This window comes from Siphateles boraxobius, unplaced genomic scaffold (genome assembly GCF_051911475.1).
Source record: "Siphateles boraxobius isolate OS27281-9 unplaced genomic scaffold, OSU_SipBor_1 119, whole genome shotgun sequence".
Classification (NCBI taxonomy): Eukaryota; Metazoa; Chordata; class Actinopteri; order Cypriniformes; family Leuciscidae; genus Siphateles; species Siphateles boraxobius.
In genome coordinates, this window is record NW_027508721.1 from 4,689,518 (window position 1) to 4,710,581 (window position 21,064).

General features: G+C 35.6%; 2 protein-coding genes across 13 annotated transcripts in view; one reads left to right on the forward strand and one right to left on the reverse strand.

Moving 5' to 3' along the window:
• The window catches only part of LOC143712938 (uncharacterized), a 38,305-nt gene extending 37,373 nt beyond the window's left edge, over window positions 1–932 (reverse strand). The window contains exon 1 of the mRNA XM_077204815.1: window positions 755–932. The gene's annotated coding sequence lies outside the window, so the exon portion shown is untranslated. The remainder of the gene's footprint in view (window positions 1–754) is intronic.
• The window catches only part of ptprdb (protein tyrosine phosphatase receptor type Db), a 100,158-nt gene that overhangs the window by 11,255 nt on the left and 67,839 nt on the right, over window positions 1–21,064 (forward strand). For 10 of the 12 annotated variants that reach the window (XM_077204811.1, XM_077204809.1, XM_077204802.1 and 7 more), the window contains exon 4: window positions 1,349–1,388. The gene's annotated coding sequence lies outside the window, so the exon portion shown is untranslated. Of the gene's footprint in view, window positions 1–1,348; window positions 1,389–6,652; window positions 6,948–21,064 lie in introns of those variants that run through there. The other 2 variants (XM_077204812.1, XM_077204803.1) reach the window with 2 other exon arrangements.

The window sequence follows — 21,064 nt, forward strand, 5'->3', positions numbered from 1 at the left end:
GATAACCTGGATAAAATGTATCACGATTTACACAACAACAAAAAATTAAGCATATAACAACTGTTTCAACACAATGATAAAAATATATCACCGCACCAGCATATTAGAATGATTTCTGAAGGATCGTGTGGCACTGAAGACTGGAGTAATGATGCTGAAAATTCAGCATTTTAGTAATTATTTTAAATGGAGCTTATAAATCAACATTTATCTTTCTTCATTCACCAACTTGGATGTATTTGCAGCTAAGCTCTTCGCAGTGCATTGTGTGGTACCATTCTCTGTGAATGATACACGCTTTACAATTTAGCCTAAACTAGCTATATCAGAAGGAGCACAGCCATTTGGAACAACCTTGACATTTTTTGTAAGATGTCTTAAAATGCGGCCTTAGAAGGCAGCTCATTAGGATTTGGAACAGAGCCAGTCTTAGGAGCTTTAGACTGCTCCCCTTTTTACATGTGCAAGTACAAATGCCTCTCTGTATTCCCCACATCCCTGTTTCGCCTCTTCCTGTGTTCTCACACAGTTGTTCCTGAAGTAGCTTCTCTCTGACCAGCTGCTGTCAAGCCTTGCAGCAAATAACGCGCACATGAATACTGTATACGACCATAAAACCTCAGCGGATTTAGCGCGTTAAGAGTGCGTGTGTGTTTTATAGTGCGTACACTGCTGCATTATTGAGAGCTACTCACAGATGCATCCAACTCTTTTTGACACTCTTCAGTGTAATCCACTAAAAATACTTGCTTACCTCATCTCTCACTCTCTGTCTCTCCCTCTTCCTGTGTTGGTTTTCTTTCTCGCTCTTGTCTCTCTCTCTTCCTTGTTCCTCTCTTTCTTTCAATCTTACTCCCTCTCTCCAATTATTTTCTTTCACTTCTTGTTTCACTCCTCATCTCTCTCTTTCTGGCCCTTTCTAGTGTGTGTGTGTGTGTGTGTTCGCGTCTGACTGTTTTAATGTGCTAAACTGGAGCTGCATTAGATGCATTAGATCGTTTTCCCCCTCTCCTTTCAGTCGCTCAATAACTATCCCTTTCTTTTTCTCACTCTCCTTTCTCTCTATCTCTTTATTAGAGGTGGTACTTATGAACCTGGTAGTGCATTAAAGTGATAGATGAATATAGTATATTCCACATTGCTCATCTATAAATAGACGGTGCAAATAAACCATTAGAGAAGGCAGACACAGCACCTCGTTGTCTTGTTTATTGGCACAACTTTTACTGTTGATTTTAAGGCATTATCGCATACTGTGAGACTGCTGCTGCCCTCCTCTGGAGGCTGATATTTTAACATTTTAAAAGCCAAAAGAAATAAAAATATGTTTCTTCTTTTTGTCTATCAGCTTCCGTAACTCTGACCAGCAGCATGTGGGATATTAAAAGGTAAGGACACCTCAAGCTCAACACAACACCATTTAATCCAGGCTTGTATTATGTATCCAACCATGTCTCCCTCAGCCAGTTTTGTGCCTGATTTCTTGGTAGGAAGTGGAACTGTTCTGCCATGTTGTGTCAAAGGATGAAGTAGACTGGCTAGATCATTTTTGCCTCATAGGCATAAATAGCACTGGCCACATAGTTCAGTGACAGTACATGCACCCCAATAGACTGGAGTCAGAAACAAACCTACAACAAAACTGGAATTAGTATGAGATTTGACTTGAAAAGTAATGCACATACTCTAAAATCTTGCACAGGTGAGAAAGGTAAAATATGGCTGCATATTATATTATATTATTGATTGCAAGTGTGATATTGATTTAACAAAACAGTTAAACAAAAGAAATTAAAATTTAGTCTACATTCTAGATTTTTTTTTTAGCAAGGACACATTAAATTGGTATCAAAAGTGACAGTAAAGAAATTTATAATGTTGGAAAAGGTTTCTATTTTAACCAAAGAATACTTTTTTATATATTTATATAATATGAATAATACTTATTTCTATATTTATCAAAGAATACTGAAAAAAATGTTTCACGGTTTGTGCTGTATTTCACGTATCACCACAAAAATATTAATCAGCACAACTGTTTTCAAAATGTATAATAAAAGGAATTATTCTTGAGCACCAAATCAGCAGATTAGAATGATTTCTGAAGGATCATGTGACACTGAAGACTGGTGGCTGCTAAAGATATGGCTGCTTTGTCTTTGCATTATTACAGTATGAAGATATATTAAAGTAGCATTTATTTTAAAGAAATACACTGTAGTCATATGGAGGACCAGCTATACCATATTTAAAAATAAATACAGAAATAAATAAATGCTCAATAAATAAATAAGCATACAATTAATTGCCCCAAAAAATACAATAAACAAATAAATGTAGGTAGAAATTAAATTATACAGTGAGACATAAATGTATATATATCTTTTAATTAGCTTCTTTATTTATTCATCTTTGTTATAATTGCAGTAAAATGCTAACCAACCAATGGGCAGAAGTTGACCCCCTAAGACAGCCCCTCCTCATTTGCATAATGAGGCAGAAATGCATACAGAAATGTAAAAACGACAGGCAGAAATAAATAGTATTGAAGAAATAAATAGGGTAAAAAAATACAAAGGAAGAATAAAACAGACAAAAATATTATAACATGCACATAAATAAATAAGGTAATTATTACAAAGGTGAATAAATAAAGAAGCTAATTAAAAGATATATATATACATTTATGTCTCACTGTATAATTTAATTTCTACCTAAATTTATTTGTTTATTGTATTTTTGGGGCAATTATTTGTATGCTTATTTATTTATTGAGCATTTATTTATTTCTGTATTTATTTTTAAATATGGTAGAGCTGGTCCTCCATAGTAGTCAAGCAGTCAATTCAATCAAAACATTTCACAAAAACGTGTTTGTTAGTTTTCAGTAATAAATATTTAGTTCAAAATGAAGAGTAACAAGTCGTAGACGCTTTCTGGTTGACAAATGTTGTGGAACATGTTTATAGTGTGTAGTTTAATATGATATGTTTAACTTGAGGGGAACTGACTTCATATATCCATATAAAATGACCAGTGTGACTAAATTGCATAAATAAATGTAGTTCAGTGTATGACTGGAGAAATTGGAGAGAATGTGTGTTTATTTTAGGTGTGCAATAGTGTGGACATAAGTAAATTATCTGATTATTGTCATTTCAGCTGAACATGAAAATAGATTAGGCTCAAACATAGATGAACTGTGACTAACAGCCATTTGTGTGTGTGTGTGTGTGTGTGTGTGTGCGTTTCTTTGTGTTTCTTTTGCAAGTCTGTTCAATTAGTTGTTTTTTAATTTGAATTAAATGGATACAGTACAGTATAAGGTCAGCTGGAGTTGATCAGTATGAGAATGACTCATAATTCGGCTCAGAAAAAAAAGAACACACGTGTCTTTGTGTTTGTACGAGTGTGTTTGTGTGTGTGTTAGAGAGATATAGGAGGGATGAATATCTGGGGGATGGGTTGGGTTGTTTTTTTCTCTTTCTTTTTTCACGTGCTCACACTCACACAAGAAATCAGATTAGTGTTTTGCAGATTAGGATTACAGAGCACCAACCATTTTAGAGAAATCGTATGAGTATCTAATACACAAAATCAGTGATGGAGAACGCTGAATAATCTATAATCAACAGTTCACCAGAGAATACAGATCACATATGATAGTAGTTTCTGTTACACATTCTTCTCTTTCATTTTCAAAGGCCAGATCGTGATTAATTAAATGTCAGCGCACTGATGTCGTGTGCGTGCGAGTGCATGCGTTTGGTGTCTCGCTGGGTGTTAATTTGGTGCGAAATGTCGAGTGTCTTCTGCTCTCACGATGATATTCTGATTAAAAGCATTGAATACTTCCAACTTTTTCATCTGTATGATGCATTATACATAACCTTACATTTGTATGGTCGATGAACAGTGTTTCTAGAAATAACTCTTCTTTATGTGCGTGCTAGTGTTTGTATGCAAGGGCTGCCAGGTCTGTGGTTACCTGGGCACTTTCTGCAACTTAAGCAAATTAATGCCTTCATTTACATATCGTTGTGGGAACTAGGGTACTGATGAGGCATACATCTCTTTGTGTGTGTGTGTGTGTGTGTGTGTGTGTGTGTGTGTGTGTGTGTGTGTGTGTGTGTGTGTGTGTGTGTGTGTGTGTGTGTGTGTGTGTGTGTGTGTGTGTGTGAGAGAGAGAGAAAGAGACAGTGAGCATGAGAGAGACAAATTTCATTCTGCATTTATTTTTTGTATTGTTCAAATTCAGCCCACTAGAAAAATTGGCACCGTAATTTGCATATAATTGGAATTCTGCTGCAGCAAACAGTTAATTAAAACAGTTCATCAGAAGTGTCCCCGTTATTTCTCGCTTCCGCCTGAGACTGCAAAAAAATATTTTTTTTCATGCATTTAAATTTTTTATTTTGTGTTGTACATAAAGAGACAATATAACAATATGTAATAAAAAAAATATATATTATAAAATATGTCCTTATAACATATTTGTATTACAACTTGAATAAGTAAGCCATTCATAAGATGAAATAATATTCACCATTTGTGAATATTATTTCAACAAAATCCAACATAACATTAATCCAACATGGCGTGAGTTTGGGGGTGAGGCTATATATTTGTTTGACCAATGACAGATGGGTTAATGTTTGGGGGAAACATGTTTGAAAACAGTGCTTTAAAAAAAATCCATTTGATGATGCATCCAAACCCTTTAGTCTCCAGTGCCACCATTTTCCCGAACTGCATCCTACCTGGAGTCTCCAGAAGTATGAGGTGTCTGAATCTCAGAGACTTTGCTAAGGGAAAGAATCCTGAAATATGACCCACACTTAATAAGAATCACAAGTGTTGTGAAATACATGAAGACTGTTCATAGACAACCTGAAGGCTTTATAGACAGATAGGATGAGAGTGACTTTTAGTCAGACAACAGCAGCACTGGCGAGGGAGTCGTGCTGTGAGCGGCTACTAACAATGAGCAAGACGGACCTTTCAGGGTAGGAGATGGACTTAAAATCAACCCCCAAAACTTACTGCCAGATTCTGGAAGATGAATTCTTGTCGTGCTGGTCCTTCAAGAGTCACTCTGTCTCTAAATGTGTCTATATGAAAAAAACACTCTTCATGTATTTCACAACACTTCAGCTTGTGATTCTTATTAGGAGTGCGTCATATTTCCGGATTCTTTACTAAAGTCTCTGAGATCCGGACACCTTACTTCTGGAGACTCCAGGTAGGTTGCAGTTCTGGAAAATGGTGGCACTGAAGACTAAATGGTTCCTAATGGTTTCCCACAATTCTTCACCTTAATTCCTTCTCTTTCTTTTTTTCCATGTTGCAGTTAACATGTGTCTTTTCTTGTTGGCCTGTTTTTGTCTGACCCTGCTAAAGCAATGAGCATCTTGCTGTCCATTGGTCATGCCTTAATTTAGCAATTTCTATTATTGCATTAGTATTGCATCCTTCTCATGAGCACTTCATATTTTTTTTTTAATTTTCAGTGCGAGTTACAGTAAATCTCTTTTTGCCCACTTTACATGTAAAAGAAAACCTGCTTAATAATTATGCACACCTGAATATACGGCGTTTTTCACTTCCAGCCTTCCTTAACAATTATATATCAATTATAAATGATTAAATACAAAATTAATAGTAGTTATTAAGATTGATGTGGTTTGGAATTGGTAAAATGAGCTTGGAGAAAAAATATGATTAAAATATTAACTTGCATAATAGTTATGCACGCACTATGTCAGTGTGTGTGTGTATATGTATGTAAGTATATATATATATATATATATATATATATATATATATATAAAGAATTTACAGTTTTTTTACAGAAATTTTTATAAATTCTACTTTATATTAATGTTATTACATCAACATTTTAGTTGAGCCAAGTGCTAGATGTCATGCTGCATTATAAAGTTGTCACAAGGCCTATAAGTTTTGAGCTTGTTTTAACAGTGCTGGTTGGTATAGGCTGTCAAATGTGTTTTAAATTTACACAAAATATTTTGTGTTTTAAATTTTTTTTACTTTTATATTTTCCTGAAAAGCCTGTAATAGGCCATTTCATGCAGAGAGGATCCATTGTGACAACTTACCCCTTCTTATTTTGGTAGCCATATGCCTTAACAGAACTTAATAAACTTAAATTTAAATTTAAATATTGACTGGAGTAAAAAATGACAACTTACCCCAGTCTCCCAATTCAAATTATTATCCTACATTAGCATACAGGTTACTTTAGGCTTGTGTCATACATATTAGGCTGTATATCATATAGGCTACCTTTCAAAAAGATGAATAATACCTCTTTAATATAGGCCAACCCTGTGAATTTAAACAGTGTCATGTATGGTCTCAGTACATCATACAAAAAAAAAAAAAAAAAAAAATTCAATAAAAAACAATAAAGGAAGTTAAAGATGAATATAGGGATCCTGACCGGTCACTATATACAAACTGTCAAATTTGACTGACCTGGTTTCTGGACGCTTACCTTAATTGTCTCCGATTTGCAAATGCATTTCCTCCAAATTATTTATTTTCCCTGAACCGGAGATTCATTCCGGGGCACCTGACGTCACTCCGCCGTCGCCGCTCTGTCCTGCCTCGAGCCCGTCCCTCATATTCCGCTGTGCGTGTGCGTGAGTGTGTGCGCGAGCGCTTTTGTATGCTCGCGCGCTCGGCTGCACACACAGCATCAGCACCATCAAAAAGAGAGACCTGCGAGCTCTTTATGAGCGCTGGAAACACGCATTGCTTCTGCTGCTGTTGTGCTTTTTATAGTTCAGCCCTGCACCCGTGAACATCGGAAAGGAGAGGACGGGCTTCTGGATTATATCTCTGCTGCTTATAGATGATTTCACGAAGGTACCGAGCCGGTGAGACCCGAATGAAAACCTGAACCCGACAGCGATGTTGATCAGGTAGGCGAGGAGTAAAACCTCACCCGCTCCCTGGTTATTATAGAGGAAATGACAAAATAATTTCATTGTTATGATCAGTCATCCACTCGAATCGATTGTCAATCCTTTTTAAAAAAAATCATTGACAGACTACAGAAGACCATATTGCATGCGCATTCCCACTTTTTTTGGGTGCTTTGCAACATTATGATAAGGAGTATGCATCATGTTCCTAATATTTCTATTTGTCTTTTTTTTTTTACAAAATCACACAAATATATATATATATATATATGTATATATGTATATATATATATATATATGTATATGTATGTATGTAGATATATATGTCTGTATATATATATATATGTACACACACACACACACACACACACAAGCACACACACAGTATACAGTAATACAAGCATATGTTTTTAAGTGATAATTTAGGCAATTGCAATTGGCTTTATTGTCTTAAATGGCATGCATTTTTATGGTGGTTTCCCCACTCTACTGCTTTTTAGATCATTCAGTGATGTTCGGGGGAACCCAGTGCTCGGGGGCATTTTGCTAAGCTTAAAGTATTACTGTTTATGACGGAACGTTCTCCACGGATCATTAAAAGCATATTCTTAATGGACCAATAAACTGAATGACTCTACATTTGAACAAAGTTCACATTGAAGGGGATTATGTGTGATGACTTTTGCTATACCTCGTAATGCTCTTAGTGTGTGTGAGAGAGACTGAAGGGGGAGGGAGGGAGAGAGTGAGGGATATTATGATGTTAGGGTATTAAGTTTTGCATTTGAAAGAGAAAGGAAAGGAGCGGAGAGTTTGGTGGTTGGTCTGAGGTGTAAATGTTTGACCTGTAATGCCCAGAGCATGAGTAGTGAGAAAATGACAGATGGACGAAGGGAGAGAGAGAGAGAGAGAGAGAGAGAGAGAGAGAGAGAGAGAGATTTTCTGACTTTTGAATAATTTATTTCATTCCATACCTGCAGACTATGGGTTGCTCAGAGCACACTTGAAAACCTGCACTATTTGAAAAGCAGGTTTCCTCAGCTTCAGTGGCATATGGTTTATATTAATAATGTAGATATCACAGAGGCACAATCCCTGTGCTTATTGCCCAGACGTGTGTCTTTGATACCATTTATAGGTGTGGGTCTTAAGTGCTTCTGCTAGTGAAAGTTGTGCTTATGACACTGAGCTGAAAGCGAGCTGTAAAATCTCTTCCTGAAACTGGAGAAGAGTTTAATAGCACTGATGTGCTTAAAGCTTGATCAGCTCAAGTTTTCTGCATGTGCATTACTGTCAAAACCATATGGTTCAAGTACTGTTTGTATGATTTCTAACCTTCTTGAGAACAGCTTGTACTCAGTAACCATTATATAGTGGTAAAGCTGGCCTGATGGACCAGGGCAAGTATGATTGAGTTTAATACAACTTGATGGGACTGTGACTGGCTCAATTGGTGCAATACTGTATGCATGCCATAAGTTATGTTTGGGTGTGCTATTGTGTTTGAAGCTGCTTTTGAGCAATAGAGATACAAAAAAAGTGAGGAGTAGTCAACGTGTGATGCATTCCTGCTGTTGAATACAGCTAGACGAAGCACAATGGAATAGAACAGAACTTCTGCATACTTTTTGTGCCTGACAGTAGAGTTTTAAAAACTGAACGCTTATGGCGCTAGATGCTAAAAAACAGTGAAATGAATTGCAAAGATGCATGTCTAATGTAGACAACAATTAAAAAGTAGAGAACAGGAGCACGTCTTGTCTGTTGTTCACCATCTTAAAGTCAACATTACTTTTGCAAACTTGCTTGTGGAATGGAATATTCAGTCAGAAAATTCTATATTTGTTTCTTTTCTGTTATTTGACATACATTTGTAAATCTTGAAGAAGCCATAATGTTTAATATAAAACTTTTTTTTGTTGTTGAAAAAAAATATTTTTTTCATCAGTGCCTCAGGGCCGGAAAAATGTTGCCTGTCTGGATTTGTTAAATCATTTTTGTCCTGTTTTGACTGTGACTATATTATTGTAATATTTAAGCATACACAATCAGGTCACTCAAAGCATGATGAGGATTACTGACAGGAGACAAGATTGTTGCTTACAGATAAGAGGTAAGATAAAGCATGGCTCTATGGTATATTTCATTGCATTCTGTATTTTTTAAAGGTGCAATGTGTAAAAATTTTGAGTATCTATTAACAGAAATGCAATACGACATCCATAACTATGTTTTCAGTGGTGTATAAAGAACTTACTTAATAAACCGTAATGTTTTTATTACCTTAGAATGAGACATTTATATCTACATAACCGCGTGCACCCCCTTCTATGAAGGTCGACATATTGTGACGTCATGTTTCTACCGTAGCCGACAGCGAACAAACAGCGCTACAGAGCGCATTTCGTCACTACCATGAAAGAGAAGCAGCAGAAAGCTAGAAGCTAGCCATAAACACTGTGAGTAGTGACTTTTCCCTTGTCAGTGGTGTAAAATATGTAGTTGGATTGTTTCATGTAACTTAGTTCTTCTCCCTCGCTGTGTTATGGCTTTGCTATTTGGGGATAAATGTGCTGGTTACGTTCGTGAGACAGCTGATTAGTACTCTTGTCATTGACCGTAAAACAACGTTATAGGAATCACCAACCCGTCGATCGCGGTCGACAAGTCGATCTTGGAAGCATTTTAAGTCGATCGCGAAGAGTTTTCAAAATCAGAGAAAAAAAGCCTATTGTGTGTAGTAAATGGTGTCTAGGGGATGCGGAGGCGCGCGCGCTGTTACAATCATGCCATTTTTGCCGTGCGCACCTTTGGGCTCATGCGAATGGGTCGAGTTTAAACTGGGCTTTACGCTTTAACCGTAACAGCACGTATTTAACCAACTAAACTTTTACTACCCTGTTAAAAAAAATGTATAGTTGCATATAGTTTCAGTGGTTCTTCTCCCTCGCTGTATTATGGGTTTGCTATGTGGGGGGAAATGTGCTGGTTACGTTTGTGAGACAATCAGCTGATTACTATTATTATATTATATATTATGACCCTTGATCCTCACCTGACTATGGCTTTGTAAATTTTATCCATGGTGTGGTTTATAATAAACTGTGGTACAGAAACAGTGACAATGTTACACACTCTTCGCTTACTCTGGCTATTCTCTGCTGTCTCAGACGACGATATGTTTGTCCCATGTTAGACGCCGTAGGTTCTTCGAAAGGGAGGGGTGAGCAGTGGGCTGAGTCCTCAGTGCAACTCGCAGTCGAACCGGTAGATGTCGCTAAAAATCACACACTGCACCTTTAAAAAGACTGCTAAACTGTTCAATTGACATCTGATTTCCTACATACTACATAGCTGTGCTAGTTTCTTGTTTAGCTCTTTTGACTTTTGGTTCTTACATGACAAAATAATTTAAAATCAAATAAATTTTTCATGTTCAGTTTTTTATTTATATTGCAAGTAGCTGTGTAATAAGTGGGATAATGTACAGTTGGATCATTTACAGAGACGATCATTATTGCAAAGTAAACCTCAACAGGGTGATCCTTTATTTTCCAGTAATGACTGACTGTACATCATCACTTACTTGTAGTCTACGTTTTGAACATTAACATACAGTAAGTATCTAGGCTATATTTTCACTTCACTCATGTGTTCACTCATCTGTTTTCAGTCATTATGCTTACCAGTCTAACATTTTTGAAGTGACGCATGTCATTTCAATGTCTCCAAATGGCACCGCAGAATTTTGTCTTTAAACAAGTTTTCCAAACATCAGCCATTGTTCGGAAAAACATAATTTCGCCCCAAATATATGCCATTAACAGCCATTGTTGGTATTTCGGGCTTGTCAGGAAGTAAACAGAGCAATGTTTCGAAACCGACACAGTAAATTAACATATAAATAGCTTCTAGTTGTTTGTACATTAACATTGAACAATTTACCACTTTACCTTTAAAAAAGCTCATAGTATGTGAGTTTCCATGAACTTAAAGGGAGATCTTGCAGGATGCAAGCATTTTCTAGCTTAATTTCCATAAGCTAAACATCAAAGAGAGGTGATCAAGGAGACCTTGTAGTGAATTCATCTTTTTTTTAAAGTATTTTTGCCTATTTTTGGATAGTGGAGCTAACTGTTACATAATCACCATGGCTAAATGTGGTAGGCAATACAAGTTATTCTGACATGTTGTTTTAATGAAACATTGCACCTGATTCACGAAACACACTGAATCGGTCTAAATCACTCATGAGTTAATGCTCAATTCAACAACTCTCAGTTCTTTCAAACTGGTTGTTTCATGAATCAGTTTGATTCAGTGATTTGTTTACGTATTTCAACATGATGTAGGAAATATATATATATATATATATATATATATATATATATAACAATATGTTTCAGCTGTATATTTTGGTATATGTTCAAGCAGTTAACCCTTGTGTTGTGTTGCGGGTCAATTTGACCCATTTTGATTTTCAAGTTGTTGGAAATACTGGTTAACCTTTGTTTTTTTTTCTTGATATTTTGTGACTTTTCCTCATTTATCATGTTATCAAAGTTTCAACATGCTGATGTGTTTTGACATATACAAACAAAATTACTATTACGTTCGTGATGTTCGCGGGTCAATTTGACCCATCTTAGACAGCCATTCAAAAGCAACTGTACAGAACACAAAATAAAAACATTTATTTTCTGTATGTCAGGGCACTTAACTCCAGTTCTAACGTGCAAGTGTATCTAAAAGTGCTCTAACCCTAACCAAACACACTTGAAAAAGCTAAAATCACAGTGTTCAGAATTATTTGCAAATTACAGATGAAATATGTAATTACTATCTGTGTCAGACAATGTATGATAATAATAATTTCAATATTCAAGATATCTAAAATACCTAGCTTTTAACCAAAACTTTTATGTAGGATTTTCAAAGGCAGGTTACACAGAGCCAAAATAAACAAATAAAAACATTTATTTGATGTATGTTTTTGTTATGTTTGGTTTCTCATTTCCCTGTGAGTGAATAATGAAACTAGTGAACTAGGTCTTAGGAAACTAGGGAAAGTTGACTTAGGAAAATATTTTTTTTTCATTATATAGCAAAATTGTATTGTTCGTTTACGATGTTCAAAGCATAAAATGAAAAAAAAAGGTTAAAAAAATTTATATGCAAAAAAATCAGTATACTGTTTATTTTCCAATTTTGTCAAAACAAAACTGTTTTTAAAAAATTGTTTAAAACATTTTCATAAATCATATTTTCAGATATAATGTTTTTGTAATGTTTGACAAATGTTGATATTAAAAGTTTACAGTTTGTATCTAAATCTTTGTTGTTTTTCATAGTGTGATTTTTGAGGAATTGTATTGAATCCAATCTGGGTCAATTTGACCCGTTCCATAAGGGGAGTACACAGAAATCGAACAGAACACGAGGTTTAAAGAGTATTTATCGTATTGACTGTAATTGTGTGTGTTTCAGTTCAGTCTGTTCAGTTACATTACACCCTAATAGTTATTGTCTTCATGCCACATAAAGGAACACACTGTTACTGTACTTACAGCACTGTTCCTGCTGAGTGGAGAAGTCTGATTCAAGGCCGGCCCATTTCTCTTTGGAACCTATTTAGAACTATCCATGAGTGGTTTATAGTTTTATTTCTAGTTTTACTGCCCACTATTTGAAGATGGAAACTACCCTATGTATTATGCTTTGCATTCCATGTTCCACTGAATTCTGAAATAAAGGGACTTGACAAATATAGGAGTATAAAAAGAAGTATAAAAAGAATAATCCTCAGGCCCTTTAAAATGACTTGTTATTGATTATGGTTTGTTTTAACTTGGTGCTGCAAATCCCATTTGTTGGATATACAACATGAAATTATGGGAATCCATTTATACAAGCTGTTTGTCTTCTCAAGCATGTTTTTTTTCCAAATATCTAAGAATATTTTGATCTATTCTCAAAATATGTATTTCGGGGATATTCAGATCTTTCTTTCCTTTTTGAATCATTTAGCAATAATTAAAAGCAATAATTGCATAAAAACTGAACTGAAGTTTTAAAATAAACAAAGTCTTGTTTTTCAAAAAAAATCTTACATTTTTAAGATTCATTTTCCTTCTCAAGTAAATGTATCTTGATTTAAGAATGTTTAGATATTTATAATGGAAAACAGGAAAAAAATACTGAGGAAGGACATTTTTTTGTGTATATTTGTGACTTACAGTATGTAAGGGATAATCTACGGCTAGCTGTGCATTAAATGATTTTAATGTGACATGGAGGCAAGGAATCGCCTGACGTGAAGTATTCATATTGTCATTTTCCAGCATTAATAAGTTAAAGCTTATTTATGTTTACGGCGCAATATTTGACTGGAAGGATAAAAATGACAGATATTTTCGTCAGTTATGACTCGTTAGATCTAGCATTCTGCCCGCTTTAAATCAGACAGAGATATACTAGTGTGGTAAGATTACATTAATTTGAATTAATGAATTATTGCAATTATTTGAATTAATCATTGATCGAGAGAGAGAGAGAGATAGACGAGACGTGAATTACCTGCGTCTGTGCAGCATCTCTCTCCTTCAAAAACAACGATGTTACCCTCTCGTTGCTGAGAAATAGAATGTAGCGATTATGATTGGGTATCGTTTGAAAATTTAGCAGTTCTGATTCTGCTTATCGATCCCGATTCTTAGCGATTTTTTATTCCAGTATAAAAAAAAGTCAAACATTTAGATATCAAGCATATTTATCTGTCTTTTTGCATAACTTTTTGTTGCAGCTGAATACCATTAAAAAAAATAATATAAATTTCAAACATTATGAAAGTTCAGTAAGAACAAAAGAACAAATTAGCAACTGCACAAATAAATAAAACTGAAAAAGTTCAAGTTCAGAAATTGAAATCAAATGTAAAATAACGCCGTATATTTTAATTTTTATAAATAAAATATGAATTAAAGTTACAAAAGTTATTCATTCTAGATCAGTGAGTGACTTTGTTGTGGAAAAATAAACTTTAATTATGAAGAGGCAGATTTGGAAAAACAAACAAAGTGTCTTTATAAGGTTTTTATTCTTGCAAGAAGGACCCTCTGACTACTGAGAAGAGACCAAAAGGGAATTCACATTAAAACATTTAAGGCCACCCATCCCATGTGGTCGGTGGATGTGTGAGGGCTTCCAGTCAGGTAACAGTTATCTGCACATATGGCACTTTCAAAAAAAAAACAAAGCTGCAGTGTGAGTGCACAGAAAACAGCACGTGGGTGGGTTACAGTCTTCTTGTGCTCAATGTTTAAACTGACAGGACTTAAAAACGTGCAAATGATAAACTTTTACTATATGATGGATAAAGTTTGCAATTAATCCGTGAATCACATGTGTTCCGAACTGGGGGGCAGTTAGCCTGTACGTATCATGGATCAGCTACGATCACTATACTTGACATTGCACATCCTGCGATGTGACACATTGTGATATCGGTTTAAATGGACACCTTCCAGCCAATCAGAATCGAGTATTAAGAGTCTAGTGAGACAGACCATGGTATAAAGTTATTTAGACATACATTTTATTTGAAATGATTTGTAAGTTCTGCACAACCAGGCAAGTAGTTCTTTTTGTTTGTTTTGTTGGGGGGAAAAAGTGGAATGTGAAGTATAACAATAGCCACTTGAAATACGCAGAGGACCCATATGATTGTGTCATATGATTGTGTCACGCAGGACGTTCCATACGTAGAAGCTTTGGGTCACTTTTCGCCAGGGTGAGACAGATGTATGTACCTGTTAACTGTCACAGCTGCTCCATGTCAAAGTAGCTCTAATTGGAGTTCTGCATTATCAAGGCAATGAGTGCCTGCCAGCAAGACTGTCCCACATCTACATGTCATTTTGTCCTCATCTGTCTCTTGCCCTGACAGCTGCATCTGTTGTACAGAGACTTAATGAGGGGTTTTGTAGAGTTTGTGTTTGTAACAGACTTATATGTTCTTGTGTTGAGTTACAGTGGCCATATGGCCAAATAATTGTTTTCCCTTGCTGTTATATGTTTGAGTGCTGTGATGGGATGCATATTAGAGAAGCTGTTTGAAAATGAGAAAACTTGGATTTGATTCCAATGTACTTGGTACCTAGTACACGGTGGTAATCTCTCTTTCCAGTTAGTGATTATATCCGATTCAGCGTGCGTTTTTTGTATGTTAGAGAACAAACATTAGGAAACACACAGCAATTTTCCTCCCCAATACTGCAAATCACCTTATGTAACTGCCGTTATTACCATGTCCTCATCTGAGGCATACACACACACACTACACTCTATATGCACAAACAAGTTTCACTAGTCTTCTACATGAATACACAGATTTGATAAGGTACGAGAATGAAGAAGGTCGTTGACTAGGTGATTTCACAGTTAATTTATAAATTATTTTTTTGCATTGTTTATTAATTATGGTGGATATAAATATAGGTCAATATGTTTGTTATTTATGTATTCCTCGGTGTGTTTGGAGAAAAATAGATTAAGATGATCGGCCACCGGAGGATTGTTGATAAGCAGTGAGAAGGGGTAGGATTAAATAAGCTCATGCTTCTTCCTACTCCTTTTCGGACATATATAAGTTAATATTATTTTCATTTTTTTTTTACATTTTTTTTTGTTTTTGCTTTCTGTTTTGATGAGTATTTGTTTGTTATTAGGTTTTTGTCATTAAGCTTTTATTTGTTATTATTGTTTAATTTACATGTTCTAAATAAAAAAAAAAAAAAAAATTTGCTTGGAAGATCAGCAGGGGTCTTTAACCTTTTTCAGGCCAAGGACCCCCTGGTGGATAAAAGACAGGGCAGGGACCTACTGTTACATTTGAAGTCTGGCCCTCAATAATATGCGTATAGTATCAATTGAATGTATATGTTATAATGCTTACATTACAAAACCATTCAAATGATCATTTACTATGTACAGAGAGTTTTAATTTCTAAGTTTTACTTAATGCATTCTAGTGTGGAAGAGGCAGTAAATAATTAGCTGAGCTTCGTTTTATTAACTTTAGTTTAATTGTATTGTTTACTCCCCTTTTTTTTTTCTTATTTTTTACAAAAACTACTGCAGTACTGTCACAAACTTCCTGTTGAAGACCCGTGCTGTACAGCATTAATAGATCAGCAGTTGTATGTATTATTGGCATTGCAGCTCCATTTATAGTTAATAAGCTACATTTTAAATTGCCGCTCATGTCCATGGACCTTGGAGCACAAATTGATTTAATAGTTAAAAACTGACGTGGTTCAGAAAATAAGAGTGCATCGCTCAGTCAGGGTTTGCGAGGGAGTTTAGTGGCTCGTCTATTGAGCTTTAACTGTAGTCATTCAGAGCCTACATAATTCTGGTTCCCTTTTTCACTTGAAATAGAGGGGACATGGTTTAACACAGTATAAAAGTTGTATAGACTTTAAAGGAATAGTTCATCTAAGTTCTCATGAAATTCCAAACCCATATGACTTTCTTTCTTATGTGACGCACAAAAGGTGAATTTTTAAAGCATATCCTGGTCAATCATTTCTATAATGAAACTGCTCCATATTGACAAAAAAAACCCCCGCTATAAAAGCATCATCAAATGTGGCAGATTTAGAATGTATTTAGATTTAGAAAAAGTAGATTTATTTTTAATGTAGACCCATGGTTAGGTTTGATTTAGATGTTTTGCTAGGTTTGACGTCAATGACATCAAGCAGCATTGCTTCTCGCATATCTTGTGATTGAACGCCGTTGAGAGTGTTTACATACCAAACTGACTAAAAGCACCATCATTATCAAATTTGGCAGATTTAGATGTCATGTTAGGTTAAATGTCAATGGCATCAAACAGCTTAAACTTAAACCGAATATGCTTAATAAGCTGAAACACCTATGGTCATGCTAACGCATTAAACCATTTTCCTTTATTGACGTAAAACTGCTTAACAATAAACCAATCGTCACTGCTATATTTTTGCATGTAAGCTCATCCAACCAGAGTGGGTGTTTCTGGTTGTATATATATCAAAGAAATATATATATATAAATATACCCAAGAAATTCTAAAAATGTGTTCCCATCTTGTGTAGGCGAATGAGAAGTAGTACAGTCATAGAAACTGCAAACATGAGAGGAGAATATGAGTGTACAAGTTTCCTCCTGACATTTAACATCACAACTCACACCATCGAAAACTGAATGGAATACATAGATTGGAATACATAAATGCTTACATTTTGGTATAACCACTGTGAAATAACCTGATCTTGCATTATGTGGTTATTGTTTTGCATGTATGATGGATTTTGTTTTACAGTTATTAAACAGAACTAACAATTATATGCTTTTGAAACCTGAAATGTCCCCAAACACTCAGTCAGTCAGCGTGTCTGGATCATGTTGGAAGATAACAAAAGGGGAAATGAAACTAGACAGATATCTAAATTTATAAACTCATGACTTCGAGTAACATAGTGAAGTAAATCAAGAAGTCAGAGTTTGCTTCTACCTAGTAACAGAAAGGTTTGCTGAATTATGCAAATGAAGAACCAATCTTATTTTAGGAAAACTATGTGATGTATCATGTCACCTTTGCCATGCTCCTATTCTATAAAAACTGTTGTGTTCTTTTTGCTGGTGGGATTTTGGTAGTTATTGCTGTGCAGCAGGTAGAGACCCAAGTGACAATGTTCAAAAAGGAACGAAACGTCGTTCGACTCAGTGTGAGACTCTTAGGTGTTTTTAATGCGTTCAGAATAGCTATCTTAGGAGTCAACCAATGCGATCAGAGGTGAATTTACCTGAGTATAATTTTGCAAGTGTCGACTGTAGACTCTTGGGGTTCGCCTGGAAAATCTACCACACATGTAAACTGGTCAAAACGGGGGACAGCCAGGATATTCTTCAGAATATCTCAATTTGTGTTCGATGCAAGAAAGGATGCTGTACGAGTTTGGAATGACATGAGGGTGAATAAATACTGAAATAAGTAATTTCTGTTAAAAAAAACTGTAATTTTTTGTTAACTATCCCTTTAACAATGGATGACGAGGGTCTTTCAAAAGCAAGCTCATCATTCACTGTTGTTTGATATGCTGTTATCCCTCTCATCACCTAATTGCAGGCTAATTGTGTCGGTGCATGTTAACATGATTGGTGCCTTAGTAATAAATATCAATTATTTGACTCGTTGCATCTGAATAAGTAATTAAGATGCAGATTTGTTTAGTCAGCATCTCTGTCTCGCTGTTCCACAAATACACATATATACCCGCTTGCTGATGGCTTACTTTCATAGTCTATTATGTTTCTCTCTCTCTATCTCTCTCATATGCACACAGACGTAGCCACAAAGCTTAGCTATCGACTACTGACACAAATGGAGTTGAAGCAGGAAATATCAGGTTATCATAATGATCTCTGTTCTTTTCAGATTAGGCAGGGTAGCATATGGCTCTAACACAGGGGAGAGGAATATAATCCACACACAACACACACACACACACACACACACACACACACACACACACACACACACACACACACACACACACACACACACACACACACACACACACACACACACACACGTCTGGTTTACTATCTTTGTGGGGACTCTCCATAGACGTAATGGTTTTTATACTGTACAAGCTATATATTCTCTCCCCTTACACTAACCCTATCACAGAAAACTTTCTGCATTTTTACATTGTCAGAAAAACTCTTTCTGTATGATTTAGAAGCTTGTTTCATCATGGGGGCCTCAATTGTGTGACACGAGTCCCCATGAGTCTGAGGGCCCGTCCACACGAAGACGCGTTTCGCTGTATACGTATAAAATTTTTATCGTATTGGCGTTTCGTCCACACGGATCCGGCGTTTTGGGAGAGTGAAACCGCTATTTTTTTAAACCGGGTCCCAAAGTGGATAAATCTGAAAACGACGCCCTTGCGATTTCGTGTGTACGGCCAATCCGTATATTTTGTGAAACGATGATGTCATCACCCCACGTGTCGACTAGTCAGACACGCTAAATCAGTAGCCATAACAGCAACAACTGCGACTACTTGCTTGAGTTCATGCTTCAGAAGCTACTGAGCCTCTTTTATTTATTTATTTATTATTTAGGCCTACTTTAATGTATTTTTATTTTATTTATTTATAGTTCGTTCTTATGCTATGATGCTTGTATTTTGTCTGATTAAGACTTTTCTTATTTTGTAGAGATGGGCATGTCAAGCAAACATAATATTCGACGATCGCTGGGAATTATTTGATTATTATTCAAAAAACGCACCTCTGCCCCTCATGCTCACCGGTAACACGGCGTTCGCTCCGACATTAAATTTCTCTGTACTGTAGGCCTATATGTTGTAGCCATTAAAGAAAAGTTAGTTTCATATTTATGTTTTAATGGTATTTTTTCCATTTCATATATGTTGATTCAGCCCTATATGAAAAGTGAACAGCGTGAGTAAGATGCGCAATATCGAGACACATCATTTTGACCACTTCATTAAGTTTTGTTTTGTATAAAGCCTTTCTTTAAAGTGAATTTCGTTTTGTATAAATTGTATCTTAATTTTAATCAATGTTTCATTAACAAATTACCTGGAAATATAGCAGACAAAAGCCTATAATCAGGACATGGAGGCGCAAACGCGATATAACTTGCATCGCACGAGAACTGGAGCTTGTCTCATAAATGAACATAAACTCAGAAATATATCTAAGCTTGAAATGTCTACTTTTAAACAAAACAATTCAAAACGAAAAGAAACAGACAACTCTAATAATCCATATGAAGTGTGCATTTCTCTCTATAGGCACCTTCACAATACTGCGAAGGTGGCGAGTCAGCATCGTCACACAAAACACTAGTTTATTAATAAACAATTAAAATTTCTCCTTGCTATATTTGACACATTCATAATGATTAGGGTATTTGCCGGTTCTTTGTGGCAAGCTTTATGCGTCTGCTAAACTAATCGACTATCGTGACTCATCCCTATTTTGTACCATTTATAGTTTTTCATATTGTTCAATAAAGTTCTTGATAAAAAAGAAAAGAAAAGAAAAGAAGCTACTGTGCCTAATATTACTGTATATTATTGTATACAGCGCGCAAGGTTTATGCGCAAGTCGAATTACATCGTCTCGTACTGGTCTGGCATGTATACTACACCGTTTTCAGTCGGTTTCAGTGGTTTCGTGTGTACGCAGATATTTCTTGAGACGACGCCGTGTTTACGGAATTTTTTTTTTGAACGAGGAAAAAAAAAGATCGGATAGGGAACGCACCGGCTTCGTGTGGACGTGGCCTGAGTGGATTCAGGTTGAAGTCCCCACCGGGATAGAAAAACATATACACACACACACAAACACACACTTGTTATGTTATTTTTTATGTTTTATGGGGACTTTCCATAGACAATGATTTTTATACCGTACAAACTGTATATTGTATCCCCTTACACTAACCCTACCCCTAAACCTAGCATTTTTGTAGGGTTTACCAGGACACACACACACACACACACACACACACACACACACACACACACACACACACACACACACACACACACACACACACACACACACACACACACACACACACACACACAATATCCACATTGTCCAAATCGAAAATAAATTCTTATTTAAACCTGTAAATAAACAGTTAGTTTACTCAGCACTATTGTGACCTTTGTGCAAAAAGTCAGATTTTCTTTCAAATAATGATGCTCTTTCAAATAATGCTGAATATGGATCATCAGACTTGTGAAGTATATTCCAGCTTGAGTGCATGCTGTAAAAAAAGTAAAAAAAAATGAAGATGAAAAAAAGTAATTTATATCTGACTGTGAATTTTATTTATTTATTGTTAAATAATTTAAATTTTTTTTTACTGAAACTGTTATACTCATTAAATTAGAGATATATAAATTAGAAGAAAATATAAGCATTTTCATTAGTGGTCTTAGACTTTTAGATGTGACGCATCTTTGGTGGATATACTCAGTGTATTTGTGCGTTTGCGTATCCCTTGCGTGCATCTACGTATT